This window comes from Rhinolophus ferrumequinum, chromosome 15 (genome assembly GCF_004115265.2).
Source record: "Rhinolophus ferrumequinum isolate MPI-CBG mRhiFer1 chromosome 15, mRhiFer1_v1.p, whole genome shotgun sequence".
Lineage (NCBI taxonomy): Eukaryota > Metazoa > Chordata > Mammalia > Chiroptera > Rhinolophidae > Rhinolophus > Rhinolophus ferrumequinum.
In genome coordinates this window covers 34,688,190-34,703,144 of record NC_046298.1, presented here as the reverse complement: position 1 = coordinate 34,703,144, position 14,955 = coordinate 34,688,190, and positions in this window count along the sequence as shown.

Below are 14,955 nucleotides of genomic sequence, written 5' to 3'. Positions count from 1 at the left end.
AGGGGTTGAAAAAGCAGCCACCAAATTGCCACGTGAAGTAGTATCAGAGCAAGAGGACAGGTATAAATGAGGAGGAACCCCTGTGGTGACAGGTAGATGGCCCTGGATGGCCCTGGAGAGCCATGGGGCCTAGAAAGAATAGGGGACCTACAGCTTTCTTGATGAATCCCTGTTAGAATCAGAGCTACCATATCAAAGCAGCTTCTCATTACACCAACAGGAGTTTTGTGAGATTTGGAAAGACCGAAGTTCCGCCTAGCTGTCCCCACCCATTTCCCAGGGCCAGGAGATTTGACTGAGGCCCAGCAGGGTCCCAGGTCCTCTGACAGGCCATCATCTTGGTCAGCTGCAGTGATCATTCTCCCTGGAGGAGGAAAGGGGAATATGTCCCAAAGTCCTGACTGATGGAAGAAAACGGCATCTCAGTAGCTGAGAACCAGGTATTGGCAGGGCTTGCCGAGAGCTCTCCCATATGCAATCGTGTGCTTCTGGGGGAGTCACTGACCCCTCTTGGCACTGGCATCTGCATGAGTGAGGTGGTCACTTGGCTGCCATGGATAGCCTCTGTCTCCCTTCAGGAATTGCCATTAAGCTGCAAGGAGCTTTCAAGCTTCAGCCAGGCTCTTCTCAGGCATCCCTCAGCCGGTGACTGAGCATGGCAGGGTTACTAGGACCTGGCTGCCACTGCAGGACTCCTCTAGTGCGCAGTTTTTGCTGTGCAGCTCCCTATTAGGTTGGCTGAAACTTGGTTGCATTTCTACTGGGGTGTGAGGCACTCTCTGCTCAATTGCTTTCTTGCCTGTTGTCTTTCACACACGTTACCTTACTGAACCTATTGTATCCCTAACTCCACCCCAGCATCTACTTCCTGGAGGACGCAAACGACAGGATGCCAAGATGCCTTCCTCCCGACGCTGCAACGAAGAAGGCATGAGATACCATAAATGAGAATGCTGGGCCTGGGTGCACGCCTCCTGGGGCGCCGTCCTTCTAGAACGGAGTGAGCAGCACTGCCTGGAGCTGGACCTTGCACCTGCCCAGATGCCCTGTGGGTCTCAGGTGACCCAAGCTGAGTTGGAGTTTCTGAATTGTAGCACTTCCTTTCTTCTGTTTCGGAGACTAAAATGGCACATGCCAGGGAACCCGTGAGCAAAGGCACGTTCGTCTCCAGCAGCAACTGGCCCTGGCTTGAGGTCTTCTGAGCTTCGACTGTGTAGACCCGGCTTCGTGGAGAGCCTAGCACACATGCAGACGCACCTGCAGTTGCCCTGGCATGGTGACAGCTGCTCTCAGAACACAATGTCCAGGAACTGCCAAGGAAAGAAGTCCTCAGGGCTGTTCCAGTAGTGGCCACAGGTCCCTGTTCTTCTGAGGGAACCCAGGGCCCCTAAGCTATGGAACTTGGGCCCTGGCCGGGGGGGGGGGGGGGGTGGTTAGCAGTTGGACGTGGATGCCTGGCTTTTTGGTGCTGGTGGTCTGTTGTGCACAGGGTCACAGGCCATGGGGTAGGGCAGGAGTGGGTGCATTTCTCAACCAGGTCAGACCTGGACTCTGTCCTGCTTCTGCCTCCAGCTTCCTGTGTGTCCTTAGGGAAGATATCCTTAGCTCAGCTTGGCCTCAGTGGATTTATCCATAAAATGGGCATCATGTCTTGTCTGCTCCAGGGTTCTCAGAGCTGTGGTGAGGGCTCTGAAGGGCTGAGAGGTCAAGCAACTGCTGGGCTCGGGCTGGACTGCTAGGTGGCGGGGCGTAGCCACATGTCTTCAGTTTCCCTCGGCCCACAGGGGAGGGAAAGAAAAGAACAAAGAATAAGCTGCAACTTTCTGGCTCTAGGAACAAGAGTTGGTGGTTGTACCATTTATCAAGATAGGGAAGCGCAGATTAGAGGGAGCAAAATCTGGAGTCCAGGTCAGGACATTCTAGGACTGGGGTCTCGGTTTCGTTCTGCTCAGCAGGTTTTGCTCAGTATCCTCTTCTGGGAACAAAGTCCTATCCTTACTGGGCTCCAGAGTGAAACTCGGCTGACTCCTCTCCTGGCTTCAGGGGTGGGACATGACCCAGACCTGACCGATGAGAGGACTTCATTCTCTTAGCCAAACTGACTGGCTCAGTGACGGGCAAACGACTCAAGCCAGTCAACCAGAGTCCTCCCTGGGGCTTCAATGCTATGCGATTTTCTCTTTCACTGGGATTACAAACTGGCATGTGAAAGTAACTTTGGAAACACGTGTGGCTATGTTTGGAAACACGTGTGGCTGTCTTGGCTGCCATGGGAAGTCAGTCTGAGAATGAAGGAAATGAATGAAGAATAACACAAGGAAGCCGAGCCCAAAGAGGGAGGGTAAACTCCTGATGATACCATTAGGATCCTTGGATCCAGCTACCCCTGAAGCAAGAGACCCCTTTGGACTCCTCAATTATGCAAGTCAATAAATTCCTCTTTTTTTCAATTCAACAAATAATACTCGAGCACTTAGTAAACGCCCAGTGCTGTATAGTGCACTGTGAAAACAACGTGAGTGGAAACAGACATGGTTGAGCTCTTTAGGAGCTTGCAGGTTGATCAAGAAAGAGAGTGTTTCCCGTAGCTATGACTCCAACAGGAGTTTGTCGATTGGATCTTTGCAAAGGATGTGAACAGCACAGCAGATGGTGTCCATGAAAGCTGTTTTAAGGAACATGTAGAGACAATGTGCACGTGTGCATTTTGTCTATTGATCCTCCACAGAAACTGAGGGCACAGTGTTAAGATGTGATTTGGTACAAACAGCTCTGTGTGAAAGCAGAGAAATGCAGTGCCGGTGAGTAACTTGCCAGTAATCTGAAGTGAGACAAGGGAAATAGGACCTGGACAATCTGTGAATGGTTGACTTGTCCCCGGAGCAACCTCCTCTGAATGACAATTATCCTAGCTGTACTCTTGACAAAAGCCACTTGGTAGGTCATTTTTAAATGTTTATCTTTTTAATGCTAAAGATAACAAAACGCACACAAACAAACATTTGGAAAACAGAGGACGATCCCTTATACTACTCCCACACTGCTAATACAACCACTGTTAAAAAGTATGATTTGGGGAATATAAGGGTCTTTGGGATGATTGAGGAACCCATGTGAGGTCATTATTTCATTCCTGGTTCAACCGTGGGGCCTGGCCTGGTCTCAGAGGCAAGAGTGAGGTGGTAGGGAGTGAATCGGATGCCAGACAAACCAGGCTGGAATCCTGCCCTATTCGTTGCAGAAGGGTGTGATCCTAGGCAAGTGACTTAGCTTCTCTGAGCCTCAGTTTTTTTACGATGGTCCCCATTTCATCGGTCCGTTATGAGCCTGAATGAGATGGAGCTGAGCAAATACTGGTCCTCTTCTCCCCCTCTTGCCTTAGGCACTGCCTAAGCACAGCCACACACCGCTGACCTGGCTGCACTCCATGCCCTGCATCCTCCAGTGAGAGAATGTGAACGGTGCAACCCTGAGCCACCAGTGGTATATCGAGGCAGGGAGACACCTCCATACAGGAAAGGCTACACGTCACGGGGTGGAGGTGGGGTGGACACGTGCTCTCTCTGTCCACACCCCTTAGCAGGGGTCTGGGGTCAATGCCAGTGTCTCGGGGATGACTCTCCTGTTTCCTCCTGCATTCTCCCTGCCCCGTAGGCTCCTTTGAAGGCAGGTCCCCTGATGGACATCACACCCTTTCCCAGAGTCCTTGCTGTGCGGGCTCACAGCCTTGTTACCAGAGAAACTAGACTTACGGTGTCTCACTGACTGCATCCTGCTCTGTGCCTGGTCACCATGTGTCATCCTTCTCTGTCTCCAGGGAACTCGACTGATGCTGGAAGAAGCGATTTGCATATAGCCAAGATGAGGACATGACCAATCTGGGAAGTTCAGGGACTTCCCAATCTGCCACGAGCCCAGCTGAAGGCACATCCCATCCCTAGGACACGCAACCCCTTGTTCAACACCGTCCTATGCTGGGACGTGAGCAGGACGCAAGGATCCTAAGATGTGAACAGGAGGTGCTGCACCTCACGCTCAGTCCCAAAACGAGGCTGCAGGAGGGGCTGGAGGCTCATGTCTGCCCAGAGAGGGGACCTGCTTGCCAGAGATCACACAGAGAGCTCATCACTGGGGAGGAGAGGGTGTGTGCCAGACACTGGGGTCTCAGGTTCTCCACCCCAGGCCCTCCCACACTCCTGAGACCTTCCCTGCCCAGCCCTCTCCCACAGATCGATCTTACTATCCTGGTGATGCCAATATGAGTGCCAGAAAGAAGGGTGGGTGCCTGCCCAGCCCCAATATAGTGGGGTGAATGGTGGTCCACCAGAACCTCAGAAGGTGACAGGATTTGAAAAAGTGTCTTTGTGAATGTTATTACTAAGTGAAGGATCTCAACATGAGATCATCCTGGACTGAGGTAGGCCCTCAATCCAATATGAGTGTCCTTATAAGGGACAGAAAAGCGGAAGACACAGCACATAAGGCAGAAGGCTACATGAAAACAGTGGCAGAGAATGGAGTTACGCCACCACAAACCAAGGAACACCAAGGAGTTTCAGGAGAGAGGCATGAAACAACTCCCCCTCAGAGTCTCCGGAAGGAACCAACCCTGCAGACAGTTTGATTTTGGATTTCTGGCCTCAAACACCATGAAACACATTTCTGTAATTGTAAGCCACCCAGGGCGTGGCACTGTGTTACAGCCGCCCTAGGAAATCAATACACAGGGGATTCCCGCCACACACCAGGGGCAGGGTGTCAGCCAGTCCTGTCACTCCCTCCTGCGTGGGCTTGGCCACCTGCAGCACCCCAGGGTTGCAGGTCCTCACTGGAGAGGTGGGCATGAGCCCCTCCCATCCTGCCTGCCTTTCACTCAGACATAAACACTAAAGGAGGAGAAAGAGAAACAAAGCCAAATGCTAGCTAAAGGCAGTAAAGACAGATCTTAGTCAGTACCCACCGCAGTAGGAGAAGAGACTTCAGGATACAGCTGAGCTCAACCACTCTGAGCAGAGGTGACCGGGCATCTTAAAAGGGAGAATGAGGGAGTAGGGAGCGGGACTGAGCAGAGGCTGGAGCCCAGTCAGGGAAGAGAAGAACCGTGAAAGCCGGGTGGTCAATGTGATTAGGCCTCTGGGTTGGCTGACTGGGCTTATGGAAGTAAGCCCTACCCTCCCCCAAAGACAGGAAGACGGTGCCTAACTGCAGGTGTTGGCTGGAAAAACGGTACATTTTTTGGCAGCCCTGATCTTTCCCGGGCAGGAACTTAAAGGGGAGCTGGGCTGTCCCAGGAATGAGACCTCGAGCTGTCAGGAGCCAAGTCTCTCTCTCTCTCTCTCTCTCTCTCTCTTTCTGTCTCTCTCTCTCTCTCTCCCTCTCTCTCTCTCTCTCTCTCTGTGTGTGTGTGTGTGTGTGTGAAATTGTGCTTAGCTTAGAGTCCTCGGTTCTTATAGGTCCAGGTTGAGGCCCGTTGAGAAGAGGGCTGAAAGGAGTCTGAATTTGGTCAGAGTGTCTGTCAAGCAGACAGGGGCAGATTTGAGTCCCGCCCTTCTAGGGTGCAGTTCTGGTGGGGAAGACAGACAAGTCAGCCAGCCTCCAGGAGAGTGTGGGGTGATGAGGAAAATGCGGGAGGAGTGGGCACACAGAGGAGGGTCACCTGAGCCGTCAGGGCGCGGGGCCATCTGGGAAGGAGGCGGAGTCCACATTGTATCTGAAGGTGGTAGAGGAGGAGGTGGAGGGGAGGGTGGCCTGGGGAACAGCAAGCAGAAGAGCCAGTGTCAGGAATGTGGAATTAGGGGAGGTGGGCGGGGCCTGAAATGGAAGATGGGGCGAGAGCTGACAAAAGGAGGCAGGTGGAGTTGTACCAAAGTTCAGGCCCCTGGCCCAGCTGGGGCTGAGGGTGAGATCTGGATAGACATGTTAAGAGCATTCTAGGCGATTCTAAGATGCAGTCCTGCTTGAGACCTCACTGCTTTAGCCTCACTGAAGGAGCATCCCTGAAGGAGCAGCAGAGAGGGACAAGATCAGATCTCTTTTATTTAGAGGACCACCAGGCAGAAGTTGGGCTATCCTCGTTGAAGTGTCTAGCAATAATACAGGGTTGAAGAGAAGGAGCCTGGTCCAGCGCAGTGGGTGTGGGAGAGGTGAGGGAGTCCAGAGATATTTAAGGGAGAACTGGCAGCATTTGGTGACAGATGGCAGCTTCTTGTGAAGGTGAGGTAACACCAGATTTCTGTGTGGACAGCTGGCTGCATGGTCACTGAGATGGGGAATAACAATAGCTGGGGGAGCAAGTAGTGACAGTTTGAGGGTGTTCGTTTTGCCCTGAGAGGTACCGTTCAATGATACAGATATGGAGCCAAGGGAAGAATGTGACGTGGAGATGAAGCTGCTGCAATTGCCAGCATGTGGGCAGCAGTCAGAGGACATAGGCTCTGAGACAGAGCCCTGGGGCCCATTATTTGAGGGATGGGCTGTCAGCAGTGGAAAGACTGGCCAGAGAGGCAAGAGGAATGTCAGGAGAGGGAGGGCAGCTGGGAGACAAAGCGAGGGAGAGTTTCAAGAAGGAGGGACTGGTCCCCAGCACCCTAAGTTGCCCAGCGGTCAAGTAGGAGGAGGCTGAAAGGTATCCAGTGGATCTGGATGGGCAAGAAACCCAGGGTGGGCCTCTGGGGCTGGTTGTCCTCCTCCGGTCCCCACCTCCCAGCCCCCAGGCCGAGGCTTGCCCCCTATTTGGAGTCCGAGGCAGCCCTGGTGTCAGGGTAAAAGGCGGCTCCCCAGCAGAATGTCAGTGTTCAGCTGACTTTAAAATGGAAACCTGACAGTTTAGGTCTCTTCTCCTTTCCTTAGTAAGAGGGAATATGAATGTTTCCCTCACCTTCCCCATGCTTCTCCTTGTGGGAAGCCTGATTAATTGCAGCAACGTTTCATTCCAGTACAGCACACATACTGAAAAGTTCACGAAAGCTAAAGTGCAGCTTCCCACACTTTCACTCTATACACCTGTGGACTCACCCAGATGAGTTAAACCCCACATCATCGGCCCCAGAAACTCTCCTGTGCTCCCCCTCTAGGCTCTACCAGCCACGGGTAGCCATTATGCTGACTTCCAACAGTTTAGATGAGTTTTTTCAGTGTTCTTTTAAACTTTTTCTTCGTTGATTTGTGTTTTTTTTTTGATAAACAGACAATGCACTCATTCATAAGTTTAAAAACCAAAACAATATAAAAGAGTGTACACTTGGAAAAGTTTTGTTTCCATCCCTGTCCCTTTCCATTCCCCCTACCCAATAGGTCAGGGGTTGGCACACTTTTTCTGAAAAGGGCCAAGTAATAAGTATTTCAGGCTGTCAGGCCCTCTGGTCTCTGTTGCAATTTGCCGGGGAGGAAGAAATGTTCCTCTACCCTTCCAGTTCTTCCACCTAGTCTAATAATTAAATCAACATGGGACAGATTAACGAGAAAAATAACCAAATTTAATTATATACATATTTACGGCAACCCCAATACATGAGAAAGTCAGAACCCCCTTCCCCATAAATGAGAGGTTCAGAAACAGAAAGGGAAAATGAGGTGTATACGGCATTCTGAGCTGAGGATGAGGTGAGACATTTGAGGCTTCAAAGGGGAAGAAGGTCATTTGCAGGATGATAAAAAGAGCAGATGTTCCGTAATTAGGAATTTGTTCTACCCTATAGATAGGTCATGAGAAGTTATTTTCGGTGATAGCTCTTATTATGGGCAAGGCCTCCAATTTAGATTCTGCAAGGGGGAGGTAAAAGTTTTTCTTGGGCCTGCAGGGTCTTAATTGCCTTCAACTCAAAATAATCTGCATGCCAACGTGGGACATCTTGGGGAGGCCTATTCTGAACCCCTTCAAACGACTCAATTCTGCCAATGTCATACAAAAGCAGCCATAGAACCAGACGCCTGTGCTCTTCTGCATCTGGCCAATCTCACTCAACGTCATGTTTCTGAGATTCCTCCTTCTGGTGGGGTGCATTCTGCTTTACTTATCCAATCTCCCATTGACGGGCATTTGGGTCGTTCCAGTTTGGGACTTTTTTGAACAGTGCAGCTCTGAGCAGCCCTGCCCGTGTCTGCTGGTAGACAAATGCTCACATTTCTGCTAAGTGCGCACCCCGGAGGGGTGTCGCTGGGTCAGAGGGGAGCGCTCTGTTTTAAGGTTGTAAATGAATGGCTTCCTTTTGAGGATTCCTGAGCTGTCCAGGCTGAATGTGAGGATCGAGAGAGACAGGATTTGGGGTGAGTGGCGAAGTGACAAAGAGGATGAGGGGGCAGGGCCCGGGGGCAGCCTTCAGGAGGCAGGAGCAGAGTCGGTGGGTGGGGAATTGGTCATGCAGTGGATCAGAAGGGACCTCACCTGGGGACCACCCCTGTCTTCCCACTCGTGGGACCTTATTCCACTGTCCTTGCTGAGAGTGCGGGGGGAGGGCTCTGTCTCAAAGCTTTCTCCATCCTGACTTCCAGGAGAGTCAACCAGGGAGTTTTCAAAACTCCCAATGTCCTGTCTCCATTCCTGGGGATTCTGACTCAGTTGGTCTGGAATGAAGCTCAGGCACTACTAGCTTTTAAAGACTCTCCAGGAGATTCCACAGGCAACCATGGCAGGGGACCACTGGGCCTCATGTGGTAGTGGTCCCTGAGATTACAGTTGGTCCCCAAGAGTCTAACTGTCCAGTGAAGACCACAGGCCCACTGGCAAGCTTTGTGTCAGGCAGGGATCCCACTTGCAAACAACACAGATGAACTTGAGCAACTGCATGCTGAAAAAGGACCTCACTGGAAGGGTGTAAGGCTGGTCTCAGAATCTGCTGAGACTGAGCTGGAGAGGAACCCAGGGAGGGCAGCCTGGCTCAGAAGCCCCAAGGGTACTTGCTCCTTTTGCAGCCCTCTCAGCTGCCTGCCCATTTCTGACTGCGGCTCTCCTGCAGCCATCATGAATCTTTTCTGGCTGAGCTAGACCCTGGGCCGGGCACTGACCCGGCCGTGCTTAAGGCCTGCACACGAGCCGCCCTCAAAAGAAAAAGGGTGTTGGGGTGCAGAGCAGCCATAGTATTAGGGTGGACGTGGGGTGGGGAATGCCCTGTACCTGTTCTAGACGGGGTTAAACTGGGCAGGATGGATATTCCCTAAGTGGATGATGGTCAGTGACTCCCCACCATATCTTTTCTCACCCCCTCTCCAGTGGCCCAGATTTTGTAGCCAGCACTAAGAACCCCAGAAACATGGAACCAAGTAAGCTCTTGGCTGGGCCACTTGGGTCCAGCAGCATCGAGACTAACCTAGCAATTCCTTGGCCCCTTCCCTAAACTGTCCTGCTCTTCTCACCAACAGTTTGGACAATGCCCCTTCCTGCTGTGGTCACTGTTGGCATTTTCTGGCTGGGGGTGACAGTGTCTCAGTGAACTGGCTTTGAGGTCATTCAGGGTAGAGCAGGGTTTCCGGAGCCCCCTGAGTCTCCAGAAGGAGGATGAGATATGTCAGGCCCCCTGTGAGTCCCCAGCAAACCCCCCTGGGAGCCCAGGTGTCCCTTCGACATCTGGGGTCTGCAGGAGGAGGGGGGCAAGCAGGTGGGCGTGTGGGGGTGGGCTGTGGAACAGCTTCCCCTCCGCTTTCAGCTGACTGGGACACTCCCCTCACTTCCCTCCCCTCACAGGAGCTCAGGTGCGGGGAGCAATCTCTGAATCCATGGAAACCACCGAGGAGGCTGGAAATCTGGAGGGAGGAGGTGGCTGAGTGCTGCTGTCTTACAAATCCTGGGGAAGGGGAGGGGGGAGATTCTCTTCCTTGATGAAAAGCCTAACACACCATTTCCCTCTGACTGGCAGCCACTTCACCAAAGGATGGGCTCCCATTTATCTCCAGGGCCGAGACGTGATGGAGGATCCTTTCTCTGGAAGGGGCTAGCAGACTCCGGGGTGGGGGGCAAGTGTCAGGGTACGGGGAGAGGAGGTGGACACGGGGGGTCGGGGAGATTGTGAGTCAGGTAGTGGTTGATGTGTGGAGGTGGGGGTCGGGGTGGGGGTCTTGTGGGGATTGCAGGGAGGGGCTCTGAAGCTGGGAGGTTGGGAAATGGGGGTCAGTAGTGGAGAGAGGCAGAGTTTGGGAGATAAGGATCAGGATTTGGGGAGTCAAGGGTGGGGGCAGGGGTGGGAAGGTGGGCCTGGCCACACAGGCTCCGGACTCCCATGATCCAGGGTTGTCTCCCCACAACTATCCTCTCTGCACTGCTCTGGAGCACTCTGTGATCCATGTAAATAATAACCAAGCTTTTTCCTTTAACATGCAAACCAACCATCCTCCCTTCCATTTCCAGGAGCTGGGAAAGCCCAGTGGTAGGGACAGGTCAGAATGCGGGTGCAGGGGCGGCTGGAGGTGGCTCCAACAGATTCTGGGGCCAGATGCTGGGCCAGCTCCCCAATAGGCAAAGGGAGTCCCACGCGTGGCTAGTTTCCTAAGACTGAGATTTTCTTCTGTAAAGTGGTTTTATTTATTTCTTAGTTACACGTAGACATGATTACATTCTCTTAAAAAGAAAAAGAAACCATAAGATAAAGGTATATCCCCTTCAAGTTTTCTCACACTACCCTTCCCCATCCCTGAACACCACACTTGGTTTATTTTCTTCCAGACCTTTTAAGCGCTTTTACAACATAAACATGTGTCCATAGAGAATTCATAGAGCTGTCTATTGTTCTATGGGTTGTAAACATTAATGATGTAACACAGTAAGTACACACCATTCTTCAACTTTTCACTCAACAACGTGCTGTCGAGATGTCTCCATGTTGATACCCGTAGAACTAGGACATTCCTTTCAGCTGGTCTCACTACACGGGAGCAGACAACAGGTCACGTATCAATGAATAATGCACAGATTGCTTCCAGCTTTCACCATCACAAAGAATGCTGCTCCTCATACTCTCCAGGCTGAGTTTCTTCAGGGTAGGTGATGAGAATTGCAATGACTGGTCAGAAGGCTTAGTTCTTGTGTTTTGTTTTGTTTTAACATTTTTTGGTTTAAATAGATATTTCCAAAGTAAGCGTTCCCATGTATTTTCCCACAGCCTTATACCATTTGGTCTCAGTAAGCTTTTACTCGATGTCATTCTTGGGGTGGGAGTGACAGCCAGCAGGCGCTGGGGCTCGGTGGGTCCCATGGGTCCCCTGGCCAGGCTAGTGAGCTTTCCTGATTGGACCGTGGAGAGAGCAGAAGGAGTGGGCCTCACAGGGAAAAGGCCTTGGGCATAAAGAGCCCTTACTGGGGGAGGGGAGAGAATAAATGTGTGTGTGGGGGGGGGGTTGTGGGGGGCAGGGCAGGCATTGACTGTGCTCAAGACTGATGCCCACCGCCCATGGTTCATCCCTGGAGAGACAGCTGACAGGGCCCGGCCTAGTAGTGTAAGTGAACTGAAGGCATGAGAGAGGTTGAGCTGCCTTGGGTGGCTGTCCACACAATGAACCCCAAGCCTGGCGACACTCCACAGGTAGCTGGAGTGCTGGTGAAAAATCCAGGTGCCTGAGCCACACTTCAGCCCACCAACTCAGGATCTCTGAGAGCCAGAGCTGGGCCACATGTGCCCGTCCCCACCCTGAACACCACGCAGAAGAGTTTGGAGCTTGTCCCTCTGCTGGGCAGGCCTTCCCCCAAGGACTCAGACCCCCTTGGAAAGGGCCCTTAGTCTTCACATAGCAAGTGTCCCCTGGTGACAGATGGGACAAAGTACACACTTGGTGCCAGATCCAAAGCTAAAAATGGTTTTCCGAGCAGCCGATTCTGCAGCTGAGAGTTTAGGGAACATCCACAAAGATGCTGTGAGCTCTTCTCAGACCAGTTTCAGCCTTATTCTCCCTCAGGGAGAGGTGGTGCCTGGGGGAGACTTTAGGTCTCTTTTCCTAGATCCCTATAAAGACAGGTCTGGTGTGCACCCCCAATCGGCAGTGGTGCTGAGGCTCTCACCATGGAGGGAGCTGGGAGGGGCCTCGTGCTGGGCAGGCACCTGGTCCTGCGGGCAATTTTGTGGTCTGGGAACTGAAACAAGATGCCTCTTTAGAGGGGCTGCTTGTGCAGAACCTCCTGCTTGGAGTGTCCACTGTGAAATGATTTTCAGTAAATTCTCCCTCAAGCCCTAAACATTGATCACTGAAGTCTGGAACTAAAATTGTGATTTTTCCCAAAGACTGTTTGAACTGAATGTCCAGAGAGGATGGAGAGGGGAGTGAGACCCCTGCTTGCTCACCAAGCTGGCGAACTTGGTGTCTGATTCAGAGACTGTGCTTCCCTCTGGACTGAGCACAGCAGTGGCAACTTCTTGGGTAGCAGTCTTTTTAAAAATGCTCAGGATATAATGGCCAGCATTTGGAAGTGGGGTGCAGGCTCAGCTTGGACAGCTCCAGCCTTGGACTTGGGCAGGCATCTCTGCAACAACTCAAGGAGAAGGTGTTTTGCTTTAGGAAGAGGAGCGACACTCTACTCTCCCTCTATGTTCTGCTTCCCACGAGGTTTGGGTCTGTCTGAGTAAGGCTCGCCTAGGGGTGAACTCCCTGCTGATGTCACCTCTCAGTTACTTATCCAGGCCCCCCAGTACGAGCCCACGCCGTCAGCACCCCACACTGTCAGCACCCCACGCCGTCAGCACCCCACGCCGTCAGCACCCCATGACGTCAGCACCCCATGACGTCAGTAGGTACCGCACGCCATCAGTACCCCACGCCGTCAGCACCCCACGCCGTCAGCACCCCACGCCGTCAGTAGGTACCCCACGCCATCAGTACCCCACGCTGTCAGCACCCCACGCCATCAGTACCCCACGCCGTCAGCACCCCACGCCGTCAGTAAGTACCCCACGCCGTCAGCACCCCACGCTGTCAGCACCCCACGCCGTCAGCACCCCACGCCGTCAGCACCCCATGCCGTCAGTAGGTACCCCATGCCATCAGTACCCCATGCCAGCCTTGCTTTGGTGTGTGACAGGCCAAGTCCCCAGGCCAGGCTCACCAGCTTTCGGTACACATAAGTCGTCATCAACATAATCAGTTGGACTTAATTGGCCCCAGCCTCATCCATATGACAGGGGTCCTCCTGTCCCCTCAAAAGTCTTTTCTAGGTATTCCTGGGGTTCCCCAGAAGGATTCTTATAGAAATTCAGAGTCCTCCCACTTCCTGTGTTTCAAATCTGCTGCCTAAGAAGCCCCAGCAGCAGGGCAGCTATGCGTGTGTGTGACAGGGGCTGTCTCTCAGGGGCCCCCAAGGCAGTGGAACCACATGGAGCTGAGAAAAGATCAAGGTCCCTGCAGCCTTCTCGGAGCTGAAGCCAGGCTGTGCTCTAGGCAGAGGTGAGATGAAGGTCACACTTTCTCCTCAGGGCCCTACAGCAGGGCGGCTGGCACCTTGCATCTCCCCAAGTTCCTTGTGAAAACAGCTGTGGGGGAGAAAGAAACTTTCTTCTACCCTCCTAACATTCTTTAAGCTGGTCTGGTAACTACATCAACGTGAGACTGATTAACAAGAGAAAACAACCAGATTTCATTATATACATTCTTATGGGAACCTCACATACGTGACACAGCGACCCCACATATATGACAGGTTCAGAGAGAGAAAGGTAAAATGGGGTACACATGACATTCTGAGCTCAGGGTGAGGTAAGGCCCCTTGAGGCTTTAAAGGGAAGGAAGGTCATGCGCAGGATGATAAGAGCAGATGTTCCGTAATTAGGAGCTTATCCTGTCCTATAGATAGGTCATAAAAAGTTATTTCTGGTAATAACTCTTTTTATGGGCAAGGTCCCTAATTAAATTCTTCAAGGGAGAGGTAAAAGTTTCTCGTGAGCCTTCAGGGTCTCTCCATTTCCTTCAGCTCAGAATAATTCACATGCCAAAGTGATATATCTTGGGGAGGTCTATTCTGCACTCCTTCACAGCCCCTGTGGTATCTGCCCCCAGCGTCCTCTCTGGGGTGGTAGTCCCAGGCTCTCCTCCTTCTGCTCTGCACCTGGCACAACAAACAACCCAATGTAATGGATCATGGTGTGATCAAAAAAATACGGTGAATGTTTAAATGTTAAAAAGTAAAAGACACATTGCCATTAATCCCCCTCAAAATATTACCCATCGCTTCGAACACACTTATCCCATTGTTCTTGCCACTTTCTGAAGCAGTTCTGGAAGTCCTCTTTCGTGAGTGTCTTTAGTTGCACTGTCATGGCAGCCTCAATGTCCTGAATCATTTTGACTTTGGGGAAGAGCCAGAAGTCTCACGTTGCCAGATCCAGTGAATAAAGTGGATGAGGACATACCGTAATGTTTTTATTTGACAGAAATTGCCACACCAGAAGCGATGTGTGACACGGAGTGTTGTCATGATGGAGGATGATTTATGGCACACTTTTTGTTTTAATTAAAGTTTATTGGGGTGACAATTGTTAGTAAAGTTACATAGGTTTCAGGTGTACAATTCTGTAATGATTTATGGCACACTTTAAAACACACCTCTCAACCGTAGCTCACACCTGACTGACTGCCCCGAACAAGTTGAAACTTGTTACATGCGGAGTTACTAAGGTTCAACGCACCACTTCCCATAATGAAAATCCTGTCTTTCTGTTGGATGGCACTCATCAGCAGCATTCACCGTATCTTGAGATCACATCTTGCAGCTCAGGATTCTGGGGGCCAACTCTGCTGATCTCTACTAGACTCATTAATGGGTCTGCGGTCAGCCGTCAGGTTGGCCAGAGGCAGATAATCTAGGCTGATGTCACCTGTGTGTCTGACGGTTGCCAGGCTGTTGAAGAGGCATCTTATACTCTAGGCGTCTTATACTACTGGTAGGCTAGCAAGAGCCTCTTCACATGGGCAGGGCTCCCAAGCATGGCCAGAACGTCAGCCCCAGGGGGTGAACACCTTCCAGGACCTCTACTTTTGCTAATG